This window comes from Tupaia chinensis, unplaced genomic scaffold (genome assembly GCF_000334495.1).
Source record: "Tupaia chinensis unplaced genomic scaffold, TupChi_1.0 Scaffold146177_1, whole genome shotgun sequence".
Classification (NCBI taxonomy): domain Eukaryota; kingdom Metazoa; phylum Chordata; class Mammalia; order Scandentia; family Tupaiidae; genus Tupaia; species Tupaia belangeri.
In genome coordinates this window covers 386821-409462 of record NW_006206032.1, presented here as the reverse complement: position 1 = coordinate 409462, position 22642 = coordinate 386821, and the positions used below count along the sequence as shown (strand labels likewise).

General features: G+C 35.1%; 1 long non-coding RNA gene across 1 annotated transcript in view; it reads left to right on the top strand.

The window, feature by feature from the left end:
* Positions 1-22642, top strand: part of LOC114006208 (uncharacterized) — a 129883-nt gene that overhangs the window by 35720 nt on the left and 71521 nt on the right. Inside the window, exon 2 of the long non-coding RNA XR_003547962.1 lies at positions 11518-11561. This is a non-coding gene — a long non-coding RNA (uncharacterized LOC114006208). The remainder of the gene's footprint in view (positions 1-11517; positions 11562-22642) is intronic.

Sequence of the window (22642 nt, the reverse complement as noted above, 5' to 3'; positions counted from 1 at the left end):
TGGGATGATGCTTAGGGAAGGAATGTAAATTGAGTTACAAAAAAAAGTTTCAGGAAAAAAAATATATCTATTCAATGACTGCAGTAGGATATGTAGCCCCAGTTAGGTGCTACTTTATAGGACGTGTAAAGTTAGACTTGTGCTCATGGAAATGGGTGTGTCACATGTGTCTGCTAGGAGGGTATTCGGATTGATTAGGGTCTTTGGTGATTCAATAAAATGTGGGGGGGAAATGGTATAGAAAGCAAACATAGATAACAGAGACAGTGTGGGAGGAGAACAGGAGGTGGCAGAGGGTAAGAGATAGGGAACCAAGGATGGCGGGAAAAAGCAAAACATACAGAAAACAAGAAATGGGAGATCATTTGCTAAGAATAACATTTGTTGATGTGCTTGATTGAGACAATATACAGTGTACTCTAGATGGAAAATCTCATTTTGTATGCTGTAATGATGTACAGTGAATGAATGCAAATAAATAAATTGGGAAAAAAAATGAGAATAATCTGGAAAAAAAAAGCTATTTGCTGCTGCTGATGTGGATAGTAATGCCTTTGTCTTGACTGATATGTATGGTATTTCCTCTGAAAAAATGTAATACACTGTAAAGATATATGTGATTCAATGAAATATGAACAATATTATTATAATAAATAAAATGGAAAAAAAGAAAAAAAAAAGATTCAGTCAAATGCCAAATACAGCTAAAAATTTACCTAAAATATGGCGAAATAGAATTTTTGATGTAGTGTTAGTAAATAAATGATAAAATATTTAATTTGTCATTTTTAAAAATTTGTAATTGATTTGGGATTTTATAAATTATTTTATTTCAAGCAAATAGTTGCTTTAATACTTAATTTTGTACTATTTTTCCAAAAAAATGGCTGCCCAAATTGTAGAAGCTTTGAAGAAGAAAATCTTTAAAACAGATTTCTGGGTTCTTTGCTTTTACAGAGTGCTAAATATGGAGTCAAAGGATCTGAATTGTAATTCCTGATCTCTTATGAGATATGTGACCTGAGGTGATCATATCACCCCCCTCCCAAACCTCAGTGGTTTCTATCTCTCAATAGGCTTTGGCCTATTTCACAAAGATCTCGTGATCAAATACTATATATCAAAACCCACTGATGTGAACGAAAGTATACTGCTTTAAGTAGTAACGGATCTATGTTACTTTTTGTTAGGGAATAAACATTCTGTGGTAGACTAGGAAAGGACCTCCCCTATCCATCTTTGATGTCTTTTTTTATAAAATTTTTATTTATTTACATATTTATTTACAGTATACAATACTTATTTTTATAGCACAAATACCGTACATGTCAGTCAAGTCAAATATATCACTATATACATTATCATCAGCTAATAGCTTCTCATTTTTTTGTTAATTAAACATACTTATTTTTCCTTCCCTTTTCCCCTCCCTCCCTTCCATACTAAAGTGTTTTTTTTTTCACATTTTATTGGTTCACAAAAGATCTTAAACTAAAATATGGGTAAAGCTAGAATCTAGACACAAGAGAACTGTAATTTTCTTCTGAAACTTTTTTTTTCTCTATTTCCCCTTTATTAAAGAGAAGTATAAACTAACTTATTTGCAAAAAAAATTAGGTTAACCTCAATTTGGTCTGTTATTTGCACAAAGGCCCATAAGAATTCAATTTCTGATGCAACGCAACAGATACTATTGTGCTATTAAACTTATGCAAATAGCCATTCTGGCACAAAACAGGAATGCTCACAAATATTTTCTAATTACAAAGGGGTCAGGAAAGGAGAAAAGTTTATGTTTCAATTAAAACAAAATTAAACAAATTGTGGAACCTATAAACAACTCAAAAGAAAACCAAAATCCTTAAATCTGGAAGACAAAGCACAGAAGAAAATCAGTAATGTTTTAGAAAAAAGTCATAGAATTCTATCTCACTAGTTCGGTCTCAAGTAATCTCTCTTTTGTTGAATTTGCAGTGTTACTGTGTTCTGACCTTTCTGTTAACATTCAACATTATTATTGATCTTTTAGAACTTGACCCTCCCATTTAGTTGGCCTTTTTATTGGTCATTGTTTGTTCTCTTATTTGTCTGTCTTAGTTTTCCTGGTATAGTACTTCCTTCATAACTTCTTGAAGAGCTGGTCTGATGTTGGTAAATTCTTTCAGGTTTTGTTATCTGAGAATACTTTATATTTTGTTCCCATATGAATGATAGTCTTGCTGGATATCGTGTTTTTGGTTGAAATTGTTTTTCACTTAACACTTTGAATATACTTTACCATTGTCTCCTTGCTCACATTGTTTCTGATAAGAGGTTCAATGTTAGCCTGATGGGATATCCTTTAAAAGTAACTTGACATTTTTCTCTTGCCATTTTTAGCATCTTACATTTGTCTGTGGTTTTGGTCAATCTGGCTATCATGTGCTTTGGAGATCTTCTTGGTTGATTCTCTCTGGGGTCCTTTGTATTTCGTGGGTCTGAATATTTAATGATTTTCTATGTTTGGAAAGTTTTCTTCCAGGATTTCGTGGAATTGATTATCAATGCCCTGTTTAGTTTCTTTACCTTCTGAGATACCGATTATACAGATGTTTGGGTGTCTAATGATATAGAGTATTACTTGTAAATTATTCTCATTTTTTTTGTGCTCTTTTCTCAGTCTTTTTGGTGGATTTTTCGAGGTCAGAGGTTCTATCTTCTACATCTGAGATGCAATCTTCTGCATGATATAATCTGCTTTTAATACTTTCAAGGGAGGTTTTGATTTCCTGTATTACAGCCTTCATCTCTAACAGTTCTGTTTGATTCTTTTTTATGGTGAGTCTTTCCTCTTTCATATTGTGGAAGAACTTCCTCACCTCCTGGAACTTCTTGTCTCTTTTCTTCTGCATTTTCTGGAATTGGTTGTCTCTATTCTCTTGGATCTCTGTTAGCTTTGTCACTATGAGTATCCTAAATTCTTTATCTGACATTTCCATGAGTTCCATTGTACTCTCTGTGGATGATGAAGGGCTGTTCTTTCCCCTTGGGGGAGAGATTTTTTTTTCCCAATATTTCTCGTGCCACTGTGGTGGTGGTTTCTGTTCATCTGATGGATTATATGTTATCCTACCTTCTTGGTGTTAATTCTGAGTGTTAGAGGCATGCAGAAGGAGATGTCTTGCAATAGTTCTGTAGTCCATTTTCCTGATCTTCACCCAGCAACTTGCACTTTTTTCAGTGGAAGTGGATATTACAAAGGCCTCACAGTTTCAAGGGAATAGGTGCACCAGAGTTGAGCTGCAGGGTTTAAAGTAGTCAGATATTTTACTACTGTTCACCTAGACCTGCCTAGACACTCAATGTGTGGAAGGTGAGAAGGAAGGTGAGAAACTCAGATAAAAGAAAGAAAATAAAGAGAAAAAGAAAAAAAAAGGCAAAATGAATCAATGAAAATAATTTTTAAAAAAAAGGTAAAAAAAAAATGAGAACTGCATGGCACACTTGTGCACCATGCAAAAGTGGCAGGGCTAGGCACACCTCAGATGTACATGGATTCTGAAATTAGCAAGAGAAAGGAGAGGTCAGAGACAAGAGACAGTATCTACAGATTGTTTTTAAGTAAAAGAGATAACTTTCGAGAGAAAGGGAGAAGGAGCGAGAGAGACAGAGACAGAAAGAAGACGGAGACCATGCTACCTGCCTTTTCACTGGGGGTTCGGACAGAAGAAGAGGTTTGGGGCAGAGGTTTTCCAGTTAAAGGGGCAGAGCTAGGCCCACCTCAGATGCACGTGGATTCTGGCTTTTCACTGGGTAATTGGACCCTGGTGTATAACCATCTTAATGTACTGTTGGATTCAGTTGGTTAGTAACTTGTTGAGACTTTTTACATCAGTATTCATCAGGGATATTGGTCTGTAGTTTTCTTTTTGCATTATGTCCTGTCTGGTTTTGGTGTCAACATGACAGAGGTTTCATAGAATGGGTTTGGGAGGGTTTCTTCCTTTTGAACCTTTAGGAATAGTTTGAGGAGAATTGGGGTTGGTTTCTCTTTAGAAGTTTTACAAAATTCAGAAGTGAATCCATCTGGAACTTGGCTTTTCTTTATTGGGAGACTATTAATTACTAATTCAGTCTCATCACTTGTTATTGTCTATTCAAGTTTCCTATTTCATCCAAATTCAGTCTAGGTAACTTGTATGTATACAGAAATTTGTCCATCCCATCTAGGTTTTCTAGTTGGTGGGCATATAGTCATTCATAGTATTCTCTAATATGAATTCAGCAAAGAAGCAGGATACAAAATCAATATACAAGAGTCTATAGCATTTTTATTCACTAACAATGAAAAGACTGAGACAGAATTTTTTTTTAAATCCTGTTTACTTACTATAGCCACAAAATAAATAAGATACCTAGGAATAAGCCTAGGAGGTGAAAGACCTCTACAAGGAAAACTACAAAAACTTCTTTAAAAATTGAGAATGATACCAAAAAAAATGGAAAGACATCCAATGTTCTTGGATTAAGAGATTCAATATAATCAAAATATCAGTTTTACTCAAATTAATTTACATGTTCAATGCAATCATAATCAAATTTCTTGTGACATTCAGCATAGAAACAGAAAAATATCAGAAAAAAGACCCTATATCATCAAGACAATACTGCACCAAAAAAAAAATAATAATGATAATAAATAAAGTAGGAGGCATCTCATTACCCACCTTCAAAATATATTGCAAAATGGTGATACTCGAAGCAGCATGGCACTGGCACAAAAATAGACTGACCAATGGAACAGAATAGAAAATCCAGGACTAACCCCCAAGTTATACAGCCAACTGATATTTTACAAAGTCTACTGGACAATGCAATGGAGAAAAGAAAGTATTTTCAGCAAATGATGCTGGAAGAACTGGATATCCACTGCAAAAAAATTAAGCTGCACCCCTATCTCTTACCATTAATAAGAATCAATTCAAATGGATCAAAGATTTAAATGTAAACCCTGTAACTATAAAGGTGCTGGTAGAAAACTTAGGGGGAACTCTTGAAGACATTGAAATAGGCATAAATTTCTTAAATGAGACACCCAAAGCACAGGTTATAATCCCTAAAATAGACAAGTGGGATTATTTAAAAAGCTTCTTCTCATCAAAAGAAGCAACAATTAGAATGAAAAGATAACCCTCAAAATGGAAGAAAATATTTGCACATTATTCCTCAGAAAAGATATTGATAACCAGAATATATAGGGAACTCAAGCAGCTGATCCATAAAAAAATTAATAAGTCAAATAAAACCTAAATAGACTGAATAGACAACTCTCCAAGGAAGACTTATAAATGGCCAAAACGCATATGAAAAAAAAAATTCAAAGCCTCTTGTTTTAAGGGAACTGCAAAATAAGACCACAATGAGGTATCATAGTTAGAATGGCTAGGATAAACATAAGAAGAAAAGGGGACCAGCAGTTAACGTAATGGCTATGACGCTAAACTCCCACGTAATCGACTGTGGTTCGCGTCCCGGACCTGGTGGCTTAAACTCACTCCAGGTGCATGTGCATGCGTGCCCAAGATCCTGAGAGGAGAATGGAGGAGAAGGGATTGCAGCATGGCCATATCCCTGGGCGGGGGGAGATTTCTCACTTTCTGTCTGTCTGTCTCTCTCTGTCTTTCTGTGTCTTTCTGGTGAGCGCACACAGTTTATAGCAAAAACCTCTCAAAAAAAAAAAAATAGATGCAAAGAACAAGTGCTGGTGAGGCAGTGATGAAAAGTGAATCCTCCTTGGTATTTACCCAATGGTTAGGAAAATACCCAGCCAGAAGGTCACTTGCACATCCATGTTTATTTCAGCACTATTCACAATTTCTATGATATTTAATCAACCTAAGTGTTCAAAACTTGATGCCTGGGTTGGAAAATTGTGGCCCATACATACTATGGAATGTTACTCATTAATAAGAATCAATGAGAGCCTATTTGATTCAAAGTGGATAAATATAGAGGACTTAATGTTGAGCAAAACGAGCTAGACTTTGAATTAGATATATTGTATATCTGCACTTATTATGTACCAAATGTCTACACTTTATTGCAGAAATGGAAATATCCAAAGATACTATAGTAGGGAGGAAAGATACTATAGTAGGGAGGATAAGTGTAGCTATCAGACTATAACAGAGGGTAGTGGGTGGAAGAGAGTGTGGATGGGAAGGGCAAAGAAAAGAAACATTTAATAGACAAAAGAATGTAAAGTTCTCTTTTAAAAACTGTTCTGTAATTTTTGCTATGTATTTAAAAGAAAAGGAAGAAAGAAAAGATATAAACACTATCACAGTTCCTTCAGGAAGTTGTAGCTATAGCCAATGTGACATTTCCTATATGATTCTGCAATAGACTTGAGAATATCCACCCTCTTTATACTCAGAGTACAAACAAGTGATTAGATCAGGGAAACAACAGTCAAATAGCCACATTAAACAGAGAATTCACAGAGACAATTCCTGAAAAGTGATCAGTTTCAGCATTTTTTATATTGCAAGTGGAAATGTACGTAGGATTTTATTACCCAATAAACTCTTAAGCACATTGAAAAAAATTTTAAAAAGAAAAAGAAACTGTTATCAGTAGCATTCCCGTCTTGACTTTTTAAAAATCCTGTTTTTGGTGTACCTCAACTGATCCATCAGCTGGTTGTTGTCTCATAATAGACAAGTAGTTATTTTTGACACTTTGCCTTGTTACAGTAATCTGTATATTTGATTACTGTATGATTTGGAACTGTTGGTACTTAAAGCCATCCGTATCAAGTTCTACAAAATGATTAATTATTTTTGTCATTTGTTCTCAGGATCAGTTTGATAAGTCACAGAGAAATATCATTTGGGTTGCTGTATGAAAAAGTAAAAAGATTATTCAACTAGAAAAAAAGGAAATTCTATTTAGTCCTAATTTAAAAAACAAAAAACAAAACTTGCCATAGGGTGTGTGTGGTCATCAGAGAGACATGTACTAAAAGAGAGAGAAGGAAAATGAGAAATCACACCCTGGGGAGATGGCCACACCACAATCTCTTTTCCTCTATTTTCCTCTTGGGATTTCAGGCATACATGCATATGTGCCTACTGTTTTTTTCAATCCTCCAGGTCCAGGACTTGAAGCACACAGTCAGCCATGTGGGATCCAGTCACTTAACCACCACTGGTTGACCGCTAGTCCTGTATTTGAAAAGCAAAGTAGCTTGGAGGTAAGTCATATACTTTCTGTAAGCTTAAATTCTTTATTCTTTAAAATAATATTGACCCAGTTTAGACAAAAGTATTATAAAGATTAAGTAAGGTATAGAGATTGAATTTTGCCAAGCATAAAAAGCCTACGTCATTGGGACCAGCAGTTAGCGTAATAGCTATGTCGCTGGACTCCCACGTAGTCGACCGCGGTTCATGTCCCGGATCTGGTGGCTTAAAACTCACACTGAGCGCGTGTGCATGCATGCCCAAGATCCTGAGAGGAGAATAGAGGAGAAGGGATTGCGGTGTGGCCATTCCCCCTGGGGGGTGATTTCTTGCTTTCTGTCTCTCTGTTTGTCTGGCCAGTGCACGTGCCCTAAAGCAAAAACCTCTCCAAAATAAAAAAATAAAAAATTTAAAAAATTAAAAAAATTTTAAAAGCCTACATCATTAAATAATGATATTACTTGCTAAGAATTTCTAATGAGGAGACAGTTAAATAAATTAACTATGAGAATGAAAAATAGATAAATCAGCAGATGCAAAATCTACTCATTTGATAATTCCCAAGGCCATTAGTTTGTCATATATCCACATTCACTGACATAATAAAAATAAATACAAAGCATTCCTTTCATCTAAAAATGTTTTCCTCTTTTCTGGGTAATCTCATATAGACAATCTGGCACCTACCAATTCCATCTAAGAGGACTGTTTGAAGCATTTAATCAATCTTTTACAAAATGTACACATCTGCTGCTTTTATAATTGTGACTAAAAAAAGGATTTGCTGAATATTTTTTGCCTCTTTCTCATTCTCAAACTGAGCCACTGGCAAGGATTCTGGACTGAGACATCCCACAATGCACTGGAGATAACTTTCCTTCCAGACAAATATCAGCTAACCACGGTATACAATCAGCTGCCCACGTTGGAAGAAACAAATCAGAAAACCTCTGTTCCATAATCGCAGAATTGAAAGAACTGCATAAGTGAAATGACAGGCTATTAATTCTGGTTTGGAAAGCATGAATAGGACTTTTGATGAAGCTTAATTTTCTTTTGGCTTTTCAGAAATGGATAAATCATTTAAAATAAAAATAGATGTTGTATTATAGAGCACTCATTTCTCTCAATATTTATTATTTGGGAAAACAATTTTTTAATGATGAAAAATAATGATGAAGTATCACATGAATGCTTCAAAATAGTACACAGTTCATTCTCTGCTGCCTCAGTAAGCTTTAGACTTGAAAATTATTTGCTGTAATTTATGTAAATTTCCACTATATAAAATTTTAATTGAAAAGATATAATATTTCATTAAGTACTGTCGCACATTTGTATTGTTGCCAAATGAAGCTTGGCTGTACTGCCAAGATATTTTGCTACTGACTGGATTTTGTCTCCAGTCTAAGCCAAATTTAACCTTCAAGACACATCAACCTGTGTGTACTGCATAAGAGAGATTATATCTATATAAAATAGCATATTTATATGCTTTTATATCATTTTATGATTTACACGTATATGAATAATTCCCATCGGCAATTTTGTCACAAAACTTCCGTGATGTTAATATAAATATCGATACTTCAAAGCCTTGCACCTGGAAAAGTATTTATAGTTCTATGAACTGAATGCTGCGACAGTAAGATTTTTTAAAAAGATAAAAAGAGAGAAAGCATTTTAGAAATAAATATGCCCTGAGAGTTTGTCTGGAATGTATAAGCAAGACTGTGAAAGAAACTTCTTTTTTGTGTTTAGAAATTTTTTTCCCATTTGTGAGATAGTGAACCTTGTTTTCTATTTTTCCCGGGGCTGGCAAATTTACCTTGAAAACGTTGCATGGGGTAACAGTGAGGAAGGGCTTTGCACACTACCACTGCATTGTAATTAGGAACTATTCTCCCACATTATCATGTTGAACTTGACTTACATTCCTTACCAAGGAGCTGACAGGACAGCTCTACTTCACTTAATTACTGAGAAAATTACTGAAGTGGTTACTGAGCATATAGGGTAACAACTGCCATCTTAGTAGGGAACTTACTGAGAACACTACCAACATAATTCCAAACTTTCCCTTTTTGTACTAAACCTGGGCACTTAGTTTAGAACTCTGGCTTCCTGTAACAGTTCATCTTCAATCATTCCTTCTTCCCCAAAGTGTCCGGGATGTCACCTGATGCACCAACCCCAGCAGCATAGTAGTCATCATATAGTGGATGCCTGCAGAAGGTGCTGGAAACTTCTTCCACCGGAATGACCGCCACACTAAGCTGCTCAAGCAATCACTTCTGTCCTTATTCTCAAAGAATAGAAACTGGAATAAAGGCAAACTTTTAGGCTTTTCTACTTATTTTTCACGCTTCAATGCTTTGGGAGAAATGTTCAAAAAATGAAATCATACAAATGTCCATAAAGGATCCTAAAGAGAATCTTTCTGAGCTTTCTCATTTGAAAATTCTGGTTGAAACGAAGCACTAGCTATGTCATTGTGTTTAATTATTTTAATGCCTAAAATGAAAGCACTTTCTGCTTTAAAAGTTTAGAGTATTCTGTGTCTTCTCTTCTTTGGGGGAAAAAATATCTGACTGTGTTTTGTAGGGTTCATTTTATAATGCAGAGATGGAGATAGACCCATCAATTTTCTTTAAGAAAACTTATTTTAAAATGTAGCCCAAGTCTGATATTCTAAGTGAAAACAGGTAAAGTAAGGATGAGTGATCAAGAAAGAGCTAGATCTTAGACTATTTTGTGAATGTGTGAGGGAACTGCCTTTTCTAGGTACAATTGAGCAGCTTGTGTTTATACAACCTGCCTTGAAAATCTTTTGGACATGTGTATGTGAGAAGTATGTGAGTAAGAGAAAGAAGAGAAAGAGATCTTTTCTTTGAGCAGCTCCTCACCTACCATGGATCCTACTGAGCACTTAATACATGCCAAGCACAGTTTTCTATAAATGCTGTACATATATTAACTGCTATCCTCATAGCAAGCCTCTGAGTTAGAAGCAATTAATATCCCCATTTCATACAGGAGGAAATTGAAGACCACAGAAATAAAGTGACATCTCATGACGTCAGAGAGAGAGGCTACACACGAGAGGGAGCTGAACTTGAATAAGAGTAGATGTATTTGTCTCACTCCTCATTTAAAAGAGAAAGTGCGAATACCCACTATTAAGATATTGTAGGTTTTTGATAATTACTCTATAGAGGAATAAGAAATGTCTCTTTTGTTTCTAGTTTGCTAGGATTTTTTTTCTAAAAATCATAGATCAATGTTAAAATGTATTATACTTTTTTTGTATCTATTGAGATGATCATAGGATTTTTACTCTTTATTAAAGGGTCAGAGTACAATGATTGACTCTTTTTTTTTTCTTTTTTTTTTTGGAGAGGTTTTCGCTGTAGGGCGTGTGCTCTTGCCAGGCAGACAGAGAGAGACATAGAGACAGAAAGCGAGAAATCATCCCCAAGGGAGGATGGTCACACCGCAATCCCTTCTCCTCCATTCTCCTCTCAGGATCTTGGGCTCGCACACACACGTGCACGGTGTGAGTTTTAAGCCACCGGGTCCGGGACGTGAACCACGGTCAACTACATGGGAGTCCAGCGACATAGCCATTATGCTAACTGCTGGTTCCCAATGATTGACTCTTTAATGTTCATTAAACATTGTATTTCTGAAATAAATGCTACTTTGTCACAAGGTAGTATATTTATTTAGTGGTTGTTTTGTTTTGTTTTGCCATAGGGCATGTGTGCTTCCTGGAAAGAGACAGAGAGACAGAGAGGAAAGCAAGAACTCTACCCCCCATCCTCTAGGGGGTTATGGTCATACCACAGTCTCTTTTTCATTCTCTTCTCAGGATTTTGGGCATGCATGCACACAAGCCTGCCATGATTTTCAAGCTGCCAGGTTTGGGACTAAAACTCTGGTTGACCATATGTGAGTACAGTGTCATAATCACCATACTATCTGCTGGCCTAAGTATATTTATTAAATTGAAATAGTTTTGCTTTTTTTTTTGGAATTCTTTTTATTCATGTTTATGAGCAAGTGTGACCTACATTTTTAATACAAAATTCAAAAAGAACAGTGCAAGAAAGAAAAAATGTAGATCACACTTGCTCTTAATCATAAGAGCTTTATAATGAATTGAGATTATAACTACTTTACCAAATTCTGGAAAAGTGTAACACTATTACTGTTTCTTCCTTACATGTTTGGCAAAATCTGTTAAGAAACTTTATCTTTGTGGAATGATAATATAGCTTTTATTTATTTACAGAAAGAAAAATGACACCTGGAAAATTAGTGACAACCCTGAAGCAGGTAACCTCCTTCATTTACTTACTTCCCTGATGTTACCAAGTCAGTGTCTTTAATGGTTAAAAGAATATATAGATTTTTCTATTCTTTTCAGTTTTATAAATTGTTTTCTAAGAGTTATTTTATTTTATTCAAGCTCTTACTTATCAAGATAACTTGTTTATATTATCCTGTTGTCTTTTTGAATGTCTAATCTATAGTGATATCTCATTTTTATTTGAAACTATTTATTTAGGCTTATCCTTTATTTTTACTATCATTCTTATTATTTAAATCTTTATCATATCTCACTACAGGTTGTCGAATTTACTTTTTTGTTTTCCAAGAAGATTAATTTTGACTTTGTTTATATCCTCTATAGAAATACTTCTTCTCCGGAACTTAGAGGGGCTGGCTTAGTAATAAAATCAGAGTGACAGTGTGCTAAGTACATGGCACCTAACCTGAGTTTCTTACTTGCAAAGAGCCAACATCAGTGAGGTTGTCATGGGTAACCCAGAGAGATCGGATATTAGAGCTTTGTCCCTTGACTATCATGAGAGCCTTGGATAACCTAGTTCAATACTAGCATGAAGAAAACTTCAATGATGGCTGAGATGGAATTTTCCTTCCATTTCCGAAAGGTGCAAGTCTAGAGTAAGAATTGCATTGTTTAATTCTCAAAATTTTCATGGACTTTATAACCTCGTTTTTTAAAAACATAATTTTTATTGGTAAAGTGAAAATTTCATGGATTTAGCTTCATAGTCTCTCATTTTTGTTTCCCCACATAGATGATCACTTCAAAGAAAAGGGCCCTCTTCTCTTCAAAGAGAAGAGTCTCATATGCCCTGCTGTCACTCTGGCCAGACAGCTTCCTGAACAGATAGATATCCAAAGCCTAGAAGGGATTGCGTTGTAAATAAGTTCTTTTTGTGTATGTGTGTGTGTTCAATGGGGATTTTATTATAATTTTTAATTAGCATAGCATCAGGTTTAAATATCTCAAAGGAACACTGCAGATATTTGGCAATTAATGTTCATAAATCACCTTGAGATCCTTGTGGTAGAGTGAGGCTATATAAATGAATAATGTACTAATGAAAATAATAATACATGTACTCACATTCCCAAGCCAGTTTCCTGAATTAGGTCTTGAAGCTAAAGGAAAGCTGCAAATGTAGCTAGGTATCTAAATAAGAAAATATTATCCTATTCTATTAAGTCATAATAAAAACTATCTGTGAAATACATGATATAAACATGACCCATGAACATGATTTTTAGTACATCTATTAATACTTATTGTTTGAATAAGCAACTGTTTCACTGTTTGAATGTAGTTATTAGATCAAGAACTGAAGACTGTAATCATTTTTCTTGGATGATATGTGAAAGCTAATTGGCAGTTGTTTCAACATAATTGCCTAATGTTGCTCAATGAAAAATTATGGACTATTACTAATTCAGGTCTTGTCAATGACATAATGAATATTTCTGAAAGTGTTTTTAGAAACGATTCTTTAAAAAGGCAAAACAGAGTCCAAGTTACCCTCAAACTATAAAAGAAAAGGCATTCTGCACATCTGACCACTTTTCATTTCCTTTAGTACTAAAGGTCAATGATTTTATGTCTCAGCCAATATTCCTTCTCTTCTGGTGCTGCAGAAGATGGGAAAGGAGGAAGGATATTATATTCGTGTTTATTTTATGTATGCTGCTAAATTCAGTCATTTTGTATTTTGGTTCTGAAAGTTCTGAAAATGGCATCAAACATCTTAGAACAAGTAAACATGAGCTGTTTCCATAATTACACAGAATATGTTAGATCATAAGATCTTTACTAAATTAGACCTTTAGGGCTGAGAAATAGAAAAAAAGAACCATTATGTTAGCTACTTTTTCTTTTTTATTAAAGGATTACTTTATTTAACTTTATTTATTTATTTTTAATTTGAGCAGAGAGTGACAGATTAAGAGAGAGAGGGACTCAAACCAGTCAGTCATGTAAGAGTCCAGTGCCCCTAACCACAACACCATATTCTGGCCCTATGAATTACACTTTCTAATTTCACAACTGTATTTTTTACATAACCAAGTTTGTAATGAATAATTTGTTTATTTTTGTTGTTGCTTGCTTCTTGTCTGTCTCCTCCAATAAGAATATCAGTTCTTTGAAACAATAGCTTTCTCTGTCTTCCTTGTGTGTATTACCACACTCTAGGTTTACCTGCTGCATAGTAAACAATAAATATCATTGAATAATTAATAAATGATCAAGAATGTTACTATTTCCTCCCCCAAACAATAAGATTATTATTTTGAGGGGGGACACTTCTTTATTTTCATTTTTAATATATGGGAGAGCAAGTGGGTGTGTGTACAAGAGAGGAGAGGTAGAAAGAGAGAGAAGCACCTTCCATAAGGCTTGGTCATGCCTCCATTCCCATTCTGCAGTCCTCCAGCCTGCCATCTTCCTGGGTGTCCATGCACATATGTGGCCAACCAAGCTGGGAACTTGAACTCCAATCAGCACTCAGCTTCTATCTCTGCAATTTTGTATACTACTGCCTCTGCCACAGAGGTGAGACTTGGAAGCATTTTTAGTATTATTACAACTGTGGCTATAAAAGTTGCTATACATTTTTTTTAGCATTCAATCATTGTGTATCATTACAGCATACTAAATGAATTTTCCTATCATGAATACACTGCATTTCCATTCCATCAAAGACATTACTGTATACATGATAATCAACAGATTTCTTTCCATTTTGGGTCCCTTAAGTGTTTTGTTTCTTTCTTCTTTTCCTTGATTCCCTCCCTTTCACCCTCCCTCTTTCCCACCCTCCTCCTCCACTGTCTCCAGTATCATCATATTTTTTTATGCTTTTATACCTTCCAATCATTCAATTTCTGCCATAGAGTACCGACATTGCTAGTTTTCAAAAACAAATACACAAAAGGAAGAGATAAAAGCATGGAAGTTGCTTAGTTGGAGTTCCTGCTGTACTGCACCACAGTGGTGTTCAGTGATGTCATACATGTTAGCTTTAAACAAGCCTATTAGGAGCATGTACACCACAGAAACAGGGATGTATGGCAAGTCAGTGTCCCCAGCCTGCACCAGAAAGTTTGTTCGTAAATATTTAACAGCATGCAACTTGTGATAGAGAAAAAAACACAGAGTTAACTTGGTTAACAGATAAGTTATTAAAAATCATGATACAGAAGCACATGCCAGCTATTTTTCTTTCATGCCGATGTCATACAGAAACAGGAAGTATGCCTTAGCAATTGACCAATTTAACAACACATAAATAGGGCTGGTACTGTGGCCTAGTGGTTAAGAGAACTGAATCCCACATGGCCAACCATGATTTGAATACGAGCCCTGGCAGCATGAGAAAAACTGCATGTGTGTGTGTGTACATTCCTCAAATTCTGGCAGAATAGAAATGGAGAAATGATTGTGACATGATGAAACTCCATTGGGGGTACTTTCTCCCTTTTCCTCTCTCCCTCTTTCTATCTCTCTCTGGAAAGAACATGTGCCCTCTGAAAAAATAAGAAAAAATAAGAAAAAGCTATGAAATAGCCTTATGGTCTTCAAAGTATTCTTGTTGGATAATAATACCTTACCTCAGATTCTGGCAGTGTCTCAATTCCAAGAGGGGAACAGAGTGAATGAAAAATTTCAGCAACTGAAGAGACATGTTATTGGAGAAAGAAAACCTACAATTTACTTCCACTTCTTAATGATAGCTTATAGACTAAAATAATTCATGCTGAGGTTGAGGGTTGGAGGCACACATAAATGAAGAATTCTCTAAGCACATCTAAATGTATATGGATTTGGGTAGAACTGCCAGTCCAAAGTGTGGTTTTCAAAACATTTATATAATTTATGGTCAAGCTTTAGTGGTGAATGCGACCACAATTTCAGAAAGAAAGAATGCTCATCAATACAGAGAATTGAGAGAAGTTCCATTATTTAGAAGATGGAAGATTATTCAAAATTTTCAAAAGAGTTAACCAATTGGGAACCAGCAGTTGGTGTAATGGCTATGTCGCTGGACTCCCACATAGTCGACCACGGTTCATGTCCTGGACCCGGTAGCTTAAAACTCGCGCCGGGTGGGTGTGCGTGCATGCCCAAGATTTGAGAGGAGAATGGAGGAGAAGGGATTGTGGTGTGACCATCCCCCCTGGGGCGTGATTTCTCGCTTTCTGTCTCTATGTCTCTCTCTGTCTGTCTGGCGAGCGCATGCACCCTATAGTGAAAACCTCTTAAAAAAAAAAAGTTAACCAATTATAAATGATTGATGTAAGTGGGAATCTTAGATAGTTCAGGGTCACAAAAATAATTGAATCGACCAGAAATGAGATGTTAACTATATAATCTGGCAGGAGGGTCAAAGGTAGATAATGGAAATAACAATAATTTGGACATTCAGTCTTAAGAGGACAATTTCCATTGAATAAAAATAGAAGCTAAATCACAAAGGCTTTACTAATGGATAGGTGCTTTGCAGGTAGCGAATAATATTAATTTTAAAAAGGATTAGGCTCTCAATTATGTATAGTGATTGAATGCTTAAAAATAATAAATAAAAATAAAATTTTTAAAATTTTGAGAAGGATAGGCTAGCTCCATGACCTGGTGGTTAAGATAGGTGGATCTCACATGACCAGCCATGTGGTTCAAATCCTGGGCCCAGTGGCTTGTGAAACACACTGAATACATGTGCATGTGTGCCCCAAATTCTGAAAGGATAAAGAAATTAACAAGGAATTGCAGTGTGACCATGTCCCATAAGAGATGCCTTCTTCCTCTTCTTCTTACTCTGTCTCTTTCTGGTGTCTGTGCTTTCTGGAAAATAAAACACAATGATCTGGGTGTTGGTGGAAGGAATTTGATATATTCAATGTTAGGGCTTGATACTAGTAAAACAGAAAATGAGGTTATATGATGAGATGAAAAGTGGGTCATTGTCATGAACATTTCTAGTTCTACCACTTATTTTGTAACTTTGGACAAGTTTCTTATATTACTGAGTCTACTTTCTTGAACATGAGAATAATAATATCAATCTTGAATATTTAATTTTAGAGATAATAGTAAAAACTTAGTGAGCACTATTTTTTTTTTTAATTTGCCAGAGGGTATACATACTGGCTGGGGAAAGAGAGAGAAAGCGAGTGAGTGAGCGAGAGAGAGAGAGAAAGTGATAAAGCATGCCCCATGGGGGATGGTCATGCTACAATCCCCTTTTCTCCATTTCTTCCTCTGTTGGGGATTTTGGGCATTTATATACACATGCCCATCATGTTTTTCAAGTCATGGAGTCTAGCACTCAAACCACACAGTCAGCCATATGGGATCCAGATACCTTAACCACACCACCCGCTGGCTCCTTATGAAGCGCTTTATATGCACCAGGTCCTGTTTTAAAATATTTACATAAATGACTTCAGTTGTTAAATAAATCTTTTGAGGTAAGCTTTATTGTTATTCAGTTTTACAGGCAAGGTAACTGAGGTATCCAGGGATTAAGTAACTCTTACAAGTTTGCGTAGGTTATAAGAGAGTTAGGACTTTAACCCTGGCAGGTAGGATATTCTGCCTTTCTAATGTACCTAAAAGACAGCAACACAATTCTTATTTGTTTGTTAAAAAAAAGTCAGAGAATGCATGCACTCACTACACACACACACACACACACACACACACACACACACAGAAAGAGAGAGAGAAAAGAGGGAGAAAGCACCAGTAGGGTGTGGCCACACTGCAATCTTCTTTTTTTTTTTTTTTCTTTTTTTACTTTTTTTTTTTTTGGAGAGATTTTCACTGTAGGGCGCGTGTGCTCGCCAGACAGAGACATAGAGACAGAAAGCGAGAAATCACCCCCCGGGGGGATGGTCATGCCGCAATCCCTTCTCCTCCATTCTCCTCTCGGGATCTTGGGCACGCACGCACACGCGCCCGGCGTGAGTTTTAAGCCACCGGGTCCGGGACACGAACCGCGGTCGACTACGTGGGAGTCCAGCGACGTAGCCATTACGCTAACTGCTGGTTCCCCACACTGCAATCTTCTTCACCGTTTTTCTATCTTGTTAGGATTCTGAGCATGCTCACACACCTGCCCACTATGATTTTTATGCTGCTGGGTTCAGAATTTGAACCACAGTTGGCTGTGTGAGATCTGGCTCCGTTAACCCTTGAACATTGAGATGGGTCCAGTACAATTCTTGTCATACAGAAAATTCAGTAACTAGCACTTGTAATTATTACTAACTATTGGCTTGTCAGGAAAGTCATGATGCATTTTTGCATACAAACAGAAAAAAATACATGATAACTTTTCTGATGAACCGATATATTAGATTAAGGACTTATAAAACATTTTTTTTCTGATTTATTCTAAGTTAAGCATAATAGAAAATTATCCAAAAAGGAATTAAACATTTTCTGAATATCATTGTTAATTCTGAATAACTACAGAGGTCATACCTGAGGTTAAATGTATCTAGCTATATACTAGGCATAGATTAGGGCCCGTCTACTAGTGCCTTCCATGACTACCTCAGTTTCACTTTTAACACCTTTCTATACTGGTCTAATTCCTATAATATTAATTGATTTAGGTAATTTTAGATGATAGAGGTTTATATCAGTTATTAAGAGATTCCTTTCATGCTCTTTTTTCTTTGAGGATGTATAATGTATCTAGATATTGTTTGGGGGGTACTAGAAGACCAGTCTCTACTAATAATCAGGTAAATTTGATATCAAATGAGATGTACATCATTTGAAATCCTTGGTCTCATTATATCTCACCATTTTGGGAATCTAGCACCTACTTCTATGTTCACCTCCTCATTTAAAACTATTACCTTTTATGTTCAATAGTGGAAGACTGAGAACTATTGAATATCTACTACAAAGAGATAAGTTGGTCAAACTTATCTATTTTCTATATGTCATTAACAAACAGAAGTCTTTGGCTTAAAAATTAGAAGGTTGGTAGTCAAGAAGTCTTTGACCATAGCTAGAGAGAACAAGCAAATATCAGATGTTGATCCTGGACTCTAGGGATACATAGAACTTAGAAGCAGTTTTCAGTTTTGAAATAAGAGATCATGAAGCTAAACAAATCTTTGATAGTTTTGTGTGGCTAACCTAACAAAAGTTAAAGAATTGAGCTTCAAGTAGGAGAGGATGTGATAAACTCTCTACTATTTCATTTGGGACACTGAAATTCTGCTTTCTGGAAATTAGGATGAGTTAGAAATAGAATAGCCTTCCATATCGAAATTAAAAAAAATGCATATACGATGACTGCAGTAAGCTATATAGCCCCAGCTGGGTACTACTTTATAATATGTTATAATATGTTCATTCTACTCACTGAAGTTTATGCATAAAGTCCGACTTGGGTTCATGTATAGGTATACATCAGCTGTGCTAGCTATTGGATATATTTAGACTAATTAAGTTCATTAGCAAATCAATTAAATGAGGGGAGGAAGGCATAGAAAGCAACCATGGATACCAGAGACAATGTGGGAGGAGGGTGGGAAATGGCAGAGAGTGAGAGATAGGGAATCAAGGATGGCACAACAAAAAACAAAGTATACAAGACATAAGAAATGGAAAATTATTTGCTGATAACATGTATGTTGATGTGTTTGAGCCAATACACAGTGTATTTTGGATGGAAAATTCATTTGTATGCTGTAATGATGTATAGTGAATTAATGTAAAAAATAAATACATTTAAAGAGAAAAAAAAGAAAAGAAATAGAACAGCCTTCACAGGACATGAAACCTAGCACTAAATCACTTAACACTGGAAATTGGATTATGATTATCCCAGATTGCTAGTGTTGCTAGGAATCTAGCAAAAGAAAAAAAAATTAGAGAAATATACACAATCATTAATAGCTTCATTATTTGAAAAATAATTTTTTCATATAAGATATCTGGCATGAACAATAACTAGACATACAATACTGTGAGATAACATGAATGAAAACCAAGTGAGACAACAGAAAACAGAAACATACTTTTAGGGGATTCATGTATCTCATTTATGAGAAAGAGATTTTTTAAAAAGTTATGCTCATATAGTCAAGGAGAGAAAAAACAAGATAGGGAATTTTAGTTGACAGCTGAAAATTTTAAAAAAGAAAATAGCAGAACTAAAAAATGAATAATTTAGAATAATACATGAAATACTGAAAATTCATTAAAAGTTAAGATCTCAATGAATATGTTTTAAAAATAAGTTCTACTGAAGATAGGATTAGTAAAATGATACATAGATAAGTAAAACACATCCAGAATTAAAAAAGGAGACAAAAATGGAAAATACAGAAGAGAAGGTAGGTGCATACAGTGATAAATTTTAATTTAGGATAACTGATGTCCCAGAAGGAAAAGTAGCAAGAATGAAACAGATGGGATATTTAAATAATGACTATTTTTTGAAAATAATAAAATGTATCAAGCCAGAAATTGAAAAAGTCTATGAACCCAAGTGAGATAGATATGAAGAAATCTACTTTTAAGCCTTCAGAATTAAACTGCATAAAATCAAAGAAAAAAATTAAGATTAGTGAGAGAATAGAGACATTACACTATAAGAAAGAAAAATTAGACTGACTTCTTTTTTCTTATAGAAACAAGTAGGTAATAAAAGCCAAAACTACAATAACAATAGAATATTGTCTTTAAAGTTATGAAAGGAAATTCAACTTAAGTATTTATGATCAGAAAAAACATATACTTCAGTAATGTTCATGTAGCCAAGACATTTTTAGATCAAAGCAAAACAAAAATCATCAGTATATTTACTCCAAATAACATGATCTCATTACAAAATGAAAGTCAGAAGTTCAGAAGGTAATAGAAGCTCAATTAAAATGATAACTATGTAAGTCAGACTGAATACTGACTGTATTAAGTAATCATAATAACATTGTAGCATGTAAAATATATCTACAGATACATAACTAAAATTCCCTATCTTGTCTTTTCTCTCCTTGACTATATGAGCATAATTTAAAAAAAGTAGACACAGAACTACAAATCACCAAGTCAGGGAGTAAGATAACTTAGATAAGTTATTTTAAATTCTTTAGGATTATAACATTAATGTTAGAATTGATAATTCTAAGGTATTTTTTAAGCTTATCAGTTTCAGAGAGAGAAGGAGAGAGACAGTATCCTCAGTGGTTCTAGAACCGAGATCCACCCTTGACCTTGAGTTAGCCTGGATCATAGGCAAGCTTCTGTCAAGCAAACTTGGGGTGGTCTCTGGACTTGAACTGAGAGTATTCCAACATGGGATTGCCTTATGTTGCATTTTTACCCTTGTAACACCATCTGGCCCTCACACATTGTATTCTTGTACTCAAAAATCAAATCATACCCCTACTAATATGGACAATTGTTATATGTTCCTAAAGACCCTGTTGAGAGTGACTTTCTCTCTCTCAGGCTCTCTCATGAAAGAAATGAATAAACTTAAAAAAGTATCAGGATAGTGAATTATAGAAACTAAAAAAACTTTTTTTTTTCAAATCTTCATAAGTGTATTCGACAAATATTTATTGGGTACCTGCTATGATATTAAAAAGTCAAAATTTATACTATGTGGAATTTATATTCATATATATATATAAAACAGAAGAAAAAATAAAAACAAAAAATCCTTAAAACTAATATATGTGATCAGATAGACAGATGACATAGAACTAATATAAAGGAGGAAGTAAACACTAGAGATACTTGTGGGTTGACCTTCCCGCATAGAGAAGCCTGTAATTGTATACTTGAGAAACCTGAAGATAGTAATAGATGGGTCAATCATACAAGCCATCTGTGGTCTTTGAATTTATTCTAAAGGGAGAGATTCACACTCTGTGGGAGATTTTATGCAGAAGAGTACCATGAAGAGATTTAAGGGTTTTTTTGTTAGGTTATCCTTTGCTATAGGGAGCCTGAACTCACCAGAAAAAAGATAGAAATCGAGTAAGAGAGAGAGAGAAACGGAAAGTGAGAAATCACCTGCTGGGGAGATGACCACACAGCAATGCGGCTATTCTCCACTCTCCTTTCAGGATTTTGTGCATGCATGTGCACATGGTGGACATGATTCTCAAACTGCAAGGTCTGGGACTCAAACCACAAAGCCGCCCATGTGATGTCCAGGGCCTTAACCTTCATGCCAACTTTTAAAATGATTACCTTGGGAATAGACCACAGGAAGCACGTACTAAAAAGGGGAGGGACATATTGAAAACAACTATTGCAAAAGTCCTGGTGTGAGATGCTGGTGTTTTAGATTAGAGAGATACTAGGAGGAAATTTGGCATATATCTCAAGTACTGCAAAGACCTATTATTTAGAGTATTTTGATCAAGTTTTTGCATAACATTTAGAAAATAGAGATTGAATCAAAGTGAGAAAGCTTAGGGGTAGTGTTCATAAAACCTTATTAAAGTGAACTCTAAGCATTCTAAAATTATTGTCTAAATTTAGTGGCTTCAGATTATTTATTTTGTTTAGTAAAGTAAAATAAACTACTTCTTCAGATATGAAATAGAATTTTTTAAATTAAAAAATATACCCTAATGGTATAGCTCCAACCTAGCATTTACTATGGTTTATACTGTATTCTAAACATGTCAATATAAAAAGTAGACCTGTATTAGAAAGATATTTTTTCCTCACAAAACAAGAAACAAAAAAATGAAAGACAGTTCTGACAATACTAGGTTTCTAATTCCATGAGCTTTAGAAATAGTGGCCTAGCTCCAGAATAAATTAAGGTCACTAAATAGTGACCTTTTTCTCTTCGGCTAGAAAATTTCCCCCAGAAGATGTTTTCATAGAGCTACTCTGTTTAGTTTAATAAAATCTCCAGGTGTCTTTCTTGGTGCCATCTGATATGCCTTCTCTACCCTCATCATTGGTGCAGATATTCTTGGAGTTGGACTCCAGTTTAAAATGAACATTAGATGAGTTTGTGCTAGTGTTCCAGGACTGGCAGGAGATTTCCCATCCAGGCTGTAATTAATTTCAAAGGATTGCT